The sequence below is a fragment of the Triturus cristatus genome, chromosome 11 (genome assembly GCF_964204655.1).
Source record: "Triturus cristatus chromosome 11, aTriCri1.1, whole genome shotgun sequence".
Taxonomy (NCBI): Eukaryota; Metazoa; Chordata; class Amphibia; order Caudata; family Salamandridae; genus Triturus; species Triturus cristatus.
Genome location: NC_140594.1, coordinates 697,173,921 through 697,188,225, shown reverse-complemented (window position 1 = coordinate 697,188,225; position 14,305 = coordinate 697,173,921). Strand labels below are relative to the sequence as shown.

General features: G+C 44.3%; 1 protein-coding gene across 1 annotated transcript in view; it reads left to right on the top strand.

Moving 5' to 3' along the window:
• Window positions 1–14,305, top strand: part of LOC146785336 (kyphoscoliosis peptidase-like) — an 800,115-nt gene that overhangs the window by 278,427 nt on the left and 507,383 nt on the right. The window lies entirely within an intron of this gene.

Here is a 14,305-nt window from a genome sequence, read left to right as displayed (position 1 = left end):
AGACACAAGTCTGCCCTCCTGCTGCTGGGAGTCCTTCCAGCTTGGGAGACGTGGACAAAGGGTTTCCTGCCAGGGGAGGTGCGAGCACCACCCCAGACAGGATTTTGTGTATTGGTCAGGTAGGGCTTGAAAAGAAACAGACATGCCTGAGGCTCACAAGGAGCCTCGGTGCATATGCCAGTTCAAACCGGTCCTGGGGCACACCAGCCCCAGACCTGGGGCGAGCTGGACAAAGGATTGGGGGTGTAACCACCCCCCTTCCTGGTCCCACCCTTAGGGAGGGACCTAGCAGGTAGTCCGGCCCCTAGAATCCGCTTAAAGGTAGGAGCTGTGTCCTAAGACTTCAGACATCCTGGAATCAACTTGAAACTAAGAAGAAGATGGGAACTTCGACGTTCTGCTGCACAGAAGACTGAAGGAAATCTCCCCTATGGTCAGGGAGTGACCATCTTGCTAACGCAAGCACCATCCAGCGAATCGACGTCTGCTTTGCCGCCGCCTCCCGCCGGAGCCCGAGCCCAGAGACCAACAAGAACTGGACCTCTAGACCTCTCACCACCCGATCCACAGTCCCTGCAAAGAAGGAACCCGTGGAGGCACCGACACACGTGGAGCCAGCCATCTTGGAAGACACTCGACAAGCTGCAAGCGTGACAACAGAGGCTCCCTCCGAGTTGTGCTTTGGGTCCTGAGAAGCCCAACATCCGAGCAGCATCTGCACCAAAGGTGAGCCCTCCAGCATCTCCACGATCTGCGTGGGGCCCCTCAGCACTTTGCAACTCGACGCGCCTAACCGGTTAGTGGTCCATTGACTAGTAGCCATCTTGGCGACCATCTTGAAAAACTTCGATGCTGGTCTGGTTGCTCCAGACTGGCCCCTGCTTCCCTCCAAAGGAGCAGCCCCTCTGACCTTGCTGGTCAGAGCTAACAGCTTTCTTCGATTCCTGCAACTCCTGCTTTTGCCAAGGCTTGTTTGCTTCTTCTGAGTCGCCGACACCGCCGACAGCGAGAGCCTGCGTGGGACAGCTTGTGAACCGACTCCTGGACGTCGTCGACCTTCAGGGACCACGTGGCTGCAGGGACAAGCTACACCTCTTCACCTGTTTGCACCCGACATCGCCTGGTACCTACCTGGTGCCACGCCGGTCACTGGCTAGTGACTGTGAACACTGTCCCCTCTGCTTACAGGTCCTCTACACTTCCGATCCATCCTTGGATCCACCGCATCTCTTCTGGACCGACCGCCTGCAGCATCTTTGTCATCAGGCTCCATTGAACAGATAGACGAAACCCGACGCACTTCGAGCCCTATGCACCCGCTTCCTGTGGGTGAGGTAAAGCTGGCACTCCGGTGCACAAGTGTAGAGTAACATCTCTAATGTCTAGGTTTGAAGTCTTGAATTCGTAGTCCAACCAGAAGACCCTTCTAGCAGTAACTTTTGAACAATTACGCACCCATTGAAAACCTATGGGCGCCTGCGTGTAACTTTCCTCACTGCACACGCGACCCGTGGACCTACTGGTCACTAACTAAAGTTAGCTCCTTGTAGGCCCAGCGATTCTAGAGGCCCTAGGCCTTCTCCCTTTCCTGTTCGTGGTACTTATACCACTATTTTAGTATATGGTTTGAGCGGCCACCAGGGCCTATCCATATAAAGTGCAACTTTCGTATATTGTGATACTTTCTTGTTTAACGATTTGTGCTCCTGTGCTCATAAAGAGTCTAGGGGATACTTTGAGTAATAAATACATATATATTTTGAATATCTGTGTGGTGTCCTTTCATTGGTACAAAGGGGGGTTACATATGGTAAAACAGCTTGCTTTACATGCCTAAACGAGTTTAGCCTCAAAGACTGCTTAGCCTATGCTACCACTAGGGCAGCTGGTCCGAAAAGGTTGACTTACAACCACACCATAAGGGTTGCTTGGCATGGTACAAGGTGGTCACTTTAACTAGTGAACATCATATACCACGCCAACTTCTCACACTGTATAAATGATGATGTGTTTCTATAAGTGATTGTTTAAGAGAGTAAGTATGTGTACGTTTCTGTAGAAGTAAGTGTAGTGGTGTGTGTATAACTGTATATGCAAGTAAATGGATGTTTGATTCTTTATTAGCATGAGTGACTATGTGTGTGAGTAACTCTATGAATGAGTGGCGGTGTGTAACAGGATGTATAGGTGTATGAGTACATATGAAGATTGAGTACATGTATGAGTGACTATATAGGACTGTTGGTGAATGAGTGGATGTGTATGTAGATCTTGGAATTACTGAATAGGTTGTTGTAACTGGTATTGGTATGTCCATTTTTTTGAAAATGTTAGTTTATATTTTTGAATGTGTGTATCAAAGTTTATATTAGGGTGAGAGGAGGTATGCCACCCTATCACAAGGATGATGTCATCAGTGATGTCATTTGAGATGTCATCAGTGATGTCATGAGTGATGTCACTGACCATGTCATGAGTGATGTAATATGTGATGTCATCAGCAGTGCATTGCGGGCGCGCGAGTTATAGTTAGCTAAACTAACTATAACGGTGGATTTTCAATGGTTTTGTGCGAGCAAAATGTCCAGCTAACTATAACACCCCTGAAATCTATGTTTTTTCTGTGAATTTATAAGGTTTTTTAAATGCTAATTCCTAACTATAACGTGCCTGAAACCTATGGTTTTTTTAAAGTGAATATATATATATATATTACCTACTGGCGGTCGCCAGTAGGTAGTTATAGTTAGGACCCTGTTTCCATAGGAAATCCGCAACATTCTATTTGGAATAACTTTGGCGCCGGTCGACGAATCCTCGCAAAATTTTCAAAATAGGTGGGGCGCTACGCTCCGCTCCTACCCTGAAAGTCTCGGGGGGATTCGTCAAGCAGGGGCCGAGAAAAAAGGGGGGTCCCAAAACGCGTTTTCCCCATGCATTTTTCCATAGGACCTTTAGACACAGCTACAGCCCGAACGGCTGAACAGAATTACTTGAAATTTGGCAGAGAGGTAGCCATAAGGTCAAGGAAGTGCCTTTTGCAGGTCTGGTGTAAATCTGTTCAGTATTTCCTGAGAAAATAGCATTTAAAAGCATATATATATGTGGGCGGAGCCTAACCACACATCTCATCCTGAGATCTGATTGGCTGTCAGCACTTCATCCAAGAAGTGTTGGCAGCCATCTTGGGACCAATATACATGATAGCACCTCATTAAAAAGCATTGCAGTTAATAGAAGGTTTTAGGACTTTAGTTACATTATAAATCATTTGTTGATGGTACCATACTCATTTTAGGAATTGTGGTATGTTCTAAGGTGATTTCACCATGTGAAAAAGCCTTCTGCTGGGATATCATGATTGAGAGAAAAATATTTTCTCATGCTTTTACCACAGAGGTTTGGAAGGTGATCTATAGGCTAAACTGAGAGCTTATTTTCTGTAAATTCACATTATCTTTCTCAGTCATGTGAGAATGAAGTCTGACATTCTCAGTAAAACATGTACATCCAACAAGGGCAGAGACTGTCAGTTGATTCCTTTGTGTTCTACTGCAGCTTCCCAGAGTGTTCCAAAGAACTACTAGAGCGCTAACAGTCCTACTTATGATAAACGTATGGCACACCTGAAGCCATCTTGCTTGGATTAAAGTGGTAACTCTTAAAACATTTAATTTAAAAAGGAACAAAATGAGGGGGTTCATTTTTCCATAAAAAGTATGATTAGTGCTGCAGAAAGAAAAATTAGGGCACATTTTGAGTGACTTCTCAAATCCTCTTCTATTTCATTAAAAAATTCTGACATGCAGACTGAAACATGCACTTTCAATACCAGCAGCAGTTTTCCCTGGTGAGCAGTAGCTTTACTACAGTGATCTAATGAGCAAAAAGAGTGCTAACATTCTGAATTTATGGCAAATGTGTGACACATCTGAATGCCTTCTTGATGGAATCAAAGTAAAAAACTGAAAGTATTTCCTACTGAGGAGACTGCAGTAAATAAGGAAATTAGGAAACTTCATAACAAATAAGTCTCCCAAGATGGCCACCAGAGACAAAAGAGCCCAAATGTAGCCCAAATATCACCCAGATGTAGCCCAAGTATAGCCCAATGACAGAATGTCCCAGAATGTTCTTAAAAACAACTAGAGCGCTTACTGTCTTCATTATGACAAAAGTATGGCACACCTGAAGCCATCTTGATTGGAATAAACTGGTAACACTTAAAACATTTAATTTAAAAAGGAACACAATGAGGAGGTTCATTTTGCCATACAAATTATGATTAATGCTGAAGAAAGAAAATGAGGGCACATTTTGAGTGACTTCTCAAATCCTCTTCTATTTCATTAAAACATTCTGACATGCAGACTGAAACATGCACTTTTAATACCAGGAGCAGACTTCCATGGTGCAGTAGTTTTACTACAGTGATCTAATGAGCAACTAGAGTGCTAACATTCAGAATTTATGGCAAATGTGTGACATATCTGAATACCTTCATGATGGAATCAAAGTAAAAAACTGAAAGCATTTCCTACTGAGGAGACTGCAGTACATGAGGAAATTAGGAAACTTCATAACAAATAAATCTCCCAAGATGGCCACCGGAGACAAAAGAGCCCAAATGTAGCCCAAAATCACCCAGATGTAGCCCAAATATAGCCCAATGACAGAAGTGTGCAAAACACTTATTATTTTGTGTTTTTGCAGTGTTATATAGTGCAGACTTGTCAGGTATTGGAGTGCTTTACATGAGCATTGGTTACATCACACAAGAACAAATTCATTTTGGTTGTAGACATGGGGAGACTAAGTGATTTGACCAGAATCACAGAATGTCGAGCTGAAGCAGAAACTTCAACCTGGTTCCCCAGTTGCAAAGTCTGCAGTTCTGGAAGTAACACCACATCCTATCCCCTAAGTGCAACATTTAATCAAGTGGTCAACTGGATAAAAAAACATAAAGATAACAAATAATTTAAAAGTGCTTTGTCGCTATTTGAAAACTCAGAAAATATGTCCTTATTTTAGTCTTTTAGAGCACTAACCATAATTTTGATGCCAATAAGACCCTCTCATATATGTAATTTCTAAAGGAAATGCTCTAGGTATTACAGTTTTGATTACATCAAGATGATGTCAGGCGTTCCACACTTTTGTAATAAATATAGAATGTTAGCAATCTAGTTGTTCATTAGGATACTGTTGAGAGGCAGAGGCCAGGGGCACGGACTCTGAAAATTGAAGGCAGGTAGGAGGGTGCAAAGGCAACAATTTAACCACACTGAGCAGGCAGGAAGGGCCGTGGAAGCACAACAGACTATGGAGGGCAGTGGAAAGGGGGGCAGGGGCAACAAACCAACAATACAGGACTTGCAAGAGAGGCTGTTGGAGGGAAGATCTGTTACGGGTCAAGGAAGCTAGGGGCGGTCCCCAGATCCCCGGGAGCCACCACAGAACTGAGCAGGAGAGTGAGTCAGTGACAAAAGGGGCACCTTAATTTGAGCCGGGGTGCCTAGGAACGCTTGCTCCAAAAATGAAGAAAACAGACATATGAGACATGTAATTGGAGGCAGAATACAATGGCAGTTTAATGAGAAGATGCAACTTCAAAGAAACCGCAGAATAGAGACATAAAGTACAAAATACAGAATCCAGATAATCATACAGCTGTCATAATATTCTCTGTATCTCAATTAATGTACTGACAGAGAGAGAGAGAAAACACATCTATAAATGCATCATGAGAAACAAGTTACACCAAGGAAAATGTTACCTAGGAACACTCACGTTTACTCTTAGAGCAAGCATTCCTGCAATTACAATACAAAATCTTTTAAATGCAAAAGTAAAGAGAACAATGGTTAAACATAACATGACATTTCATATAGGTAAAATAGAATAAGATACTTCAAGCAAAGCAGAGCAAGACATTTTAAGCAAAGGAAGACAAGAGCTCCCAGCTCTTGGGGAAAACCTGCACTGCCTGTTAACCTACATACAGACGGCGAGGTAGTCCGTCGATATCTGTGGGTGCTCCCTTTTTATATCATTTTGTGGGCTCCTTTGCACGCTACATCTACCTACGTATGCTACCCAAAAGCTTCGTCTGAAGATTTTACCAGACATTTCGTCATTTACCCACTTAATGCTGACAATGAACTGGGTGAAAAGGTCAGTCTCTCAGGCCAATCGCTTATCGTAAGTTCCATAGAGCAAGCAGAAAATAATGGGTATTGTACGGGAATTCAATATATTCATGTATAAAATCTCCTCAGTTCTCCTAACTTGACGCTCTGCGGTTGCCACTTCCTTAAAAGCGGGAAACCTGCCCAGGAAGCAAGTACCAGTCCAGGATGCAGCCTACTGTATGTCGACAGCTTCAGGGGGATGTTGAACTTTGATACCGAGCACGGAGCACTCGGGTAGGGTGGGGGCTACTAGTTTGGATCAGAAGGCCTCGCAGACCTGCCTTCAGACTGCTATACACTAAAATTGCAGAGCTATGGTCAATTTAACAAAGAGGCCTACATATTGAACAGAAGGGCCTACACAGGGGTTTTATGCTGGCTGAGTGGTAAGGATGTCTCAGGATAATTATATAGCAACACAGGACCCGCTGGTCAATTTAATACGGCCTACAAATGCAGCTGGCAGGGCAAGGACAAGGGTCTCATACTTCAGGTGTGGACAGAATGGGCCAGGGGCCCCCTGTGATACAAAATCTACCCTCCTTCAAGGCTGTGGCAATGTAATAGACCATTGTGGGCAGAAGGAAGAGGCAATGGTAGTACAACCATACATGCCAACAGACCCGATTCAGCCAGGAAACGTCCAATGTTTTTAAGCTCAAATGGGCTTTATTTGATCTGTCTCCTGTCTACAATATCCTCTTTTTCAATGTAACTCAAAGGGGAAAATCAATACCCCAGTTTTTTTTCAAAATCTCCCTCTTACCAAGTTCAAAATGTTCGCAAGTATGGTACATTGGATCATGGAAGGAAATGGGATAGGGACATGGACTTGGATAACAGAGGACAGGAGGGACATGGAGAGGTGCACCAAACTGACCCTGCAGGGCAGGCATCAGGGTTTGCAGCAGCACAATACACCACACAGGGCATGCAGGACGGGAGTGCAGCACAACAATCCATAGAAAGCAAGAGGGAGGGGACAGGACCATGCACATGGACAACAGAGAACAGAGGGGCAAGAGGCAATGGTAGCTAGCTGACCATAATGGACAGACAGGAGAGAAAGCTGCAGCATAACAGACCATAAAGGGCAGGAGGGACGGATCAGGGGCATTACAATGGAACAGACAAGCCAGGAGGGAGGGAGTAGGGCTGGGGGCAAGGGGGCAGGGCAGGAGCAGCAAGATAGCCATGGAGGTCAGGCAGGATGGGCACTAGAAGCAAGACACACCATGAAGAGCAACAGTGAGACTGTGATGGCATACACACAGACCATGGAGGGAAGGTGGGAGGGGGTCAGGGGCAGCTAACTGACCACACAGGGAAGGTGGGAGGGGCCATGGCAGCACAGAAGACCATGCATGGCAAGTGGGAGGGTTAGTGGCAGCACAATGGCTATGATGGGCAAGAAGGAGGGTGGAGGGGCATGCACAAAGGACGATGGAGGATAGAAGGGAGGGTCAGGACCTGTGCACAGACAAGAAAGTTCAGGGGAAGGGACCTCACAACAGACCACACGGGGCAGGCAGGAGGAGCAGTTGCAGCACAACAGACCAGGGAGGACAGAAGGGTGTGGCAGTACAATGGACCATGTAGGACAGGAGGAAGAGGATAGGGGCATGGCATGTGGACAGGCAGGGTGGAGGTGGCAGGGACAGGTTACAGTCATCTGACAATGCTAGGCAGGTGGGAGGGGAGTGGCAGCTCAACAGAACACTCAGAGTAGATAGGAGTGGCAGGTCCATGGGACATGGTGGGCAAAAAGGATGGAGCAGGGGCATGCACAAAGACATCGGAGGGCAGGGGGAAGGAGAATAGGGGCAGCAAGCTAAGCACAGAGTTTAAGCAGGAGGTCAATGATGGGGCATAGAATTGGGCAATGGAGGGCAGGAGGAGTGGACTGGTACATCATACTAAATTGAGGGCAGTGGCAGCACATCAGACCATGCATGGCAGGAGGGAGGAGGCTAGTCCATGGATTCACACAACAGAGGATAGGGAGGAAGGGGATGGGGCAGCAAGCTAACTGTTCAGAGAAGGCGGGTATTAGGAACTTTATTGTTTTTAAAACATTGTGTCTGTGCGAACTACTTAAAATATGAACAAGTATGCAGCATAATCTCACTTTTATTCAGGAAGAAGAGGACGTTTGTGACTGTGACTCCGGGCTCACTTGGCAGAAACACCCCCTGACCCTCCACCCCCTATCGCAAAATGTAATGCCCGTGAAAAGGGTAGGTGAACACAGTGTTATATAGAACATAGTCCTGAGAGCACGATTGAAAATGAAAACTAGATATAGTGTATGGTATAAACTATGCACCAAAAAGTGTGATATAAGATGAACCGGGCGTGAAATATAATATGCAATACATTGTGCGCAATGACAGATTCATTGGAGAGCGCGAGATAGCACAGGCACTAGCGCGTGCTATGCGATATGCGCCTTGGAGTGTAATATGCACAGGGCAGTGTTGTGTAACCTAACTAGTCTCTAAAGTTGTAATATAAAATATGTGCTGGGGAGTGTAACGTTGCATATGCACTGTGACAAAGATATGGATCCCAGATTGTAATATGTATGGCATAGCACTGTGCGTTATAACGTAGGCATCGAGAAAGGCACGTTAGATGGGGCAATATAACCCGTGCGAAGACAAGTGTGGCATGACATATTCACGGGGTGATGTTACAGTGCACATGGGCTAGAGAGTGTCATAGCATATGCACTAGCTAGTGGAATACAACACAGAGGTGTGTGGCACTCGGCAGGCAATGGTGGGTGTAACACAGCATTGGGCTCTGTCAGGAGCACGCTGTGACTCTCAAGTGATGTTCGTCCCCTTTCCAGAGAGTAAAATAAAAAGTATTACACATCCGGCAGTGGATGTGTGTTTTATTAACCGTGAGGGGGGTTTCTTGCATAGTTTTGGTCGAATTTTTGTCGAATCCCCTTTGAATGGCTTGGTGTGCATGTGTATTAAATGTGCCCGTCAATAGCTACCCATGTTTGTATAAATAAACGACAAGGGTGTCTACCAGGATTAGGCACGGTAGGGCATCAGACATGTCAGAGCTTCACTAGTGGTGTAAATACATTCCACGTAGATTCATTGCATGCATAGTCGCCTTTTAATGAATATCACGCAAATCGTCATGGTGATAGGTACGTACGGTTTGTCCAGCATGTCCTAGGTGTGTCTATAAATATATATTTTTTTAAAATAATAAAAAACAGTGGCCGGCCCTGGGGATTGGGGTCAAAAAAATATAATTAGGAGACTGGCCCTGGGGGATGGGGTCATCAGGGCCAATAAATTAGAATAAGAAGGGGAACCAAACAGCCCCCCTTCTTAAAAAACTAAAATAAATAAAAGACTGGCATCGTGCCGGAGGCCATGCCCCCTCCGTGCAGCACTCTGCAAACGCGCCCCCAACAGGCATCTCCAGTATGCGCCAGGGAGCTGCGCTGCAGCCAGGTGTTCTGAGGCCAAGCCCCTTTTTACACCTCTCTGCAACGCAGCTCTGTGGCGCTTACTGGAGGTACCTAGTGGTCTAGTTTGACCCTAGGGACCCTTAGGATTCAAGGGGACCTAATCTCTCAACTTAGAACAGCCACAGGGCGCGTTTACACAGTGGTGAAGGGAGGGGACGGGGCCTGAGGTGACGTGTGCAAACACGCACTATGGCACGTTTTAAATTGGGGATATAATTTCCCTTCAATACTGAGGGCCCCTGGGGGCTAACTAGCCCACCAAGTGCTTCCAGTAAGCGCCACTGAGCTGCATTGCAGAGAGGTGGTCCAGGCCGTGCCACTTTTTACACCTCTCTGCAACGCAGCTCTGTGGCACTTACTGGAGGTACCTAGTGGGCTAGTTGGACCCTAGGGACCCTCAGGATTCAAATGAACTTAATCTCCCAACTAAAAATGGACACAGGGCGTGTTTACACAGTGGTGAATGGAGGGGACGGGGCCTGAGTTAACGTGTGCAAAAACGCCCTGTGGCCTGTTTTAAGAGGTAGTTTTAATCCCCATGCCCTATTATATACTAGGGGCTTACAGAGGAGGTCATGCTAATCACAGGGGGACCCCAACGCATAATGTTCCCTAGTGTATGTAGGTGTTTTCACTGTATTCTAAGTGTCTTTTAACATAGCACTGGCTCTAGGACTGGTTAGTCAGACTCAGTTACCACCAGTATCCGTCTGAAAAAGTTGAGGGTACAGGATGATTTTGCAACAAGGCTTCTTTCTGCTCTTCTTTTTGTTCTTTCTGCACGTTATCCTTCTTCCTGCACTTATCTTCGTATTTGAGGACTTCTGTTGCTTCTTTCTGCACTTCTTTTGTTTCTTTCTGTGCATTTTTTCTTCTTTCTTCACATGTCCTATCTCTGTAGGCATAGTTAGAAATTAGCATTTAAAAAACCTTTGAAATTCACAGAAAAAACCATAGGTTTCAGGCACGTTATAGTTAGGAATTAGCATTTAAAAAACCTCAGAAATTCACTGAAAAAACCATAGGTTTCAGGGGTGTTATAGTTAGCTGGACTTTTCACTTGTACAAAACCATTGAAATTCCCCCGTTATAGTTAGTTCAGCTAACTATAACTCGCGCGCCCGCAATGCACTGCTGATGACGTCACATATTACATCACTCATGACATGGTCAGTGACATCACTCATGACATCACTGATGACATCTCAAATGACATCACTGATGACATCACTGATGACATCATCCTTGTGATAGAGTGGCAGACCTCCTCTCACCCTAATATAACCTTTGATACACACATTCAAAAATAGAGACTAAAATTTTCAAAACAATGGACATACCAATACCAGTTACAACAACCTCTTCAGTAATTCTAAGATCCACATACACATCCACTCATTCACCAACAGTCCTATACAGTCACTCATACATGTACTCACTCATCATATGTACTCATACACCTATACATCCTGTTACACAATGCCACTCATCCATAGAGTTACTCACACACATAGTCACTCATGCTAATAAAGAATCAAACATACATTTACTTGCATATACAGTTATACACACACCACCATACTTACTTCTACGGAAACTTACACATACTTAGTCTTTTAAACAATCACTTATAGAAACACATACTTATTCATACAGGAACTCTTTCAATCTCTCACTCTCACATATACTCACATATATACACCAATAGTCACATATACTAGTTTAAAACATATGTAGTTACTCATAAAGACACTATTGAGACAGTCATTCACTCACTAACACACCCATACACACACTCATCCACCCATACAGTCCTGCACACATGCTGTGTTCAACCCATACAAACAGTGAGTCACTCATTCATGCACCTATGCACTACGTAATACCCCCCACCGAACCATGCAGACACTCAGACTGATACTCAAAAAACCAACTAATAACCTATATAGACACCCATGTAGCTACTCACCAACCCATGCAGCCACTTATACACAAAGTGAGAGACTGATACAGATATTTACATATTTAAACATTACTCACTAAGCCATGTATTCACTATGATACACTTAATCAGTCAGTTACACAATCAATTTTTCAAAAACAAATCATCCATTTAGACACTTATATACCCATTTATTCTTCCATCGACCTTGAGATATACATATATAAAACATATTTAATTTTCAGAAAAACACACATTCACTGGATGATGTCATCAGTGATGTCATCAGTGATGTCATTTGAGATGTCATCAGTGATGTCATGAGTGATGTCACTGACCATGTCATGAGTGATGTAATATGTGACGTCATCAGCAGTGCATTGCGGGCGCGCGAGTTATAGTTAGCTGAACTAACTATAACGGGGGAATTTCAATGGTTTTGTACAAGTGAAAAGTCCAGCTAACTATAACACCCCTGAAACCTATGGTTTTTTCAGTGAATTTCTGAGGTTTTTTAAATGCTAATTCCTAACTATAACGTGCCTGAAACCTATGGTTTTTTCTGTGAATATATATATAAATACACATACACACACATATATATACACACACACACACACACATATATATATACATACATATTTATACACACACACACACACATACATATATATATTTTTTGCCACGTTGTTTGTCAATTCCCCGCTCTCAACACAGCGGGTGCAGCAGCCGCGAGGACGAACTTGCGTAATATGAAAGAAACACAGTTCAAGATTGCTGCACACTCAGGCCATGATTAAAGGTATTTAATTTGAAATTTTACACAAAGGGCAGGAGGAGGAAGGGGCAGGTTTCAGGGCAGGGGGCAGTTATTAGGGCTCAGGGAAAGTGGGGTCGGGATAGTTTATTCAGTTGGGGCAGTGTTTTAGGCCTTAGGGCAGTGGAAGGGGTAGTTTAAAGGACAGCGCAGTAGTAAGTTTTAGGGCTCAGGGTGGGGGACTGGGGTCGGGGCAGTTTTTGGTAGGGTTCTGGGTTTTAGGCATCAGGGTGGGGGAGAAGAAGGGGTAGTTTAAAGGACGGGGCAGGGTAGGTTTCAGGCCTCATTGCATATTGGGTGCATTAGAAGGATAGGAATACAAGGCTTAGGGTGGGGAGGGTGGATGGGGAAGTGGTAATCTTTACCATGCACATCCCTTTACCAATCATGCCTTTACCACAAAATTGTGTGGTAAAAGCATGCATGGTAAAGTAATGCGTGGTTTAGAATCACTCCTGGTTAGGATGCCACTGTAGAGACACGCGTGGTTCAGTCATGCATGCCTCTGTAATACAACTGTATTTGAGTGGCAAGGGAATTTTCAGAGCTTAGGGTGAGCAGGGCTATTTGGGTGGCAAAGGAATTTTTGTTTTGGGTTTAGGGTGTATAGGGTTTAGGGATAGAGGTAAAAAAAAAATTATATATATACACACATATATATATATGAATGCTCCCTTGCCTTGTCCCAAAGATTGAGCTGCACTCCAACACAAGATCAAAGGTGGCAAACCTTTATTTCAGTGTACAAGCGGCATGCTGAAAACGATTACAATGTAGCAGCCATAGACGCGACCAGCCTGACGCGTTTCGAGGGTGTGTGTCCCTCTTCCTCAGAGGCAATCGCGCTTAGGAAGTGCTCCGGTTCCAGTCCCAGAAGGCTGTTTTACGCCCCCAGATGGGCGGGTCAACTGTCCCAAGCATCCTGGGACTTGTAGTTCCGGTGAATAAAACCATGAATGGTACACAAATATTCTGCCCTTTTCAAGCCCACAGATGGGCCATCGCTTTTCAGGTCCGCTTTAATCCCTGGTCAGTGCTTCCACAAAGTCGGCTGGCATTATCCTGCCGAGTGGCCCCCTTTCATCCCAGGGTCGAAACGCGTCGGTACGACAGACTGTTTAAATAAATTTCGAAAACTACTGGTTCCAGAGTGCGGCGTCTTTTGTCAGAAAATTGAACTTGGAACTTGAATAAATATATATATATATATATATATTCACTGAAAAAATCATAGGTTTCAGGGGCGTTATAGTTAACTGGACTTTTCACTCGTACAAAACCATTTAAATTCCCCCGTTATAGTTAGTTCAGCTAACTATAACTTGAGCGCCCGCAATGCACTGCTGATGACGTCACATATTACATCACTCATGACATGGTCAGTGGCATCACTGATGACATCACTGATGACATCTCAAATGACATCACTGATGACATCACTGATGACATCATCCAGTGAATGTGTGCTTTTCTGAAAATTAAATATGTTTTATATATGTATATCTCAAGGTCGATGGAAGAATAAATGGGTGTATAAGTGTCTAAATGGATGATTTGTTTTTGAAAAATTGATTGTATAACTAACTGATTAAGTGTATATTAGTGAATACATGGCTTAGTGAGTAATGTTTAAATATCTGTATCAGTCTCTCACTTTGTGTATAAGTGGCTGCATGGGTTGGTGAGTAGCTACATGAGTGTCTATATAGGTTATTAGTTGTTTTTTTGAGTATCAATATGAGTGTCTGAGTGTCTGTATGGTTCGGTGGGGGGTATTACATAGTGCATAGGTGCATGAATGAGTGACTCACTGTTTGTATGTGTGGAAGACAGCATGTGTGCAGGACTGTATG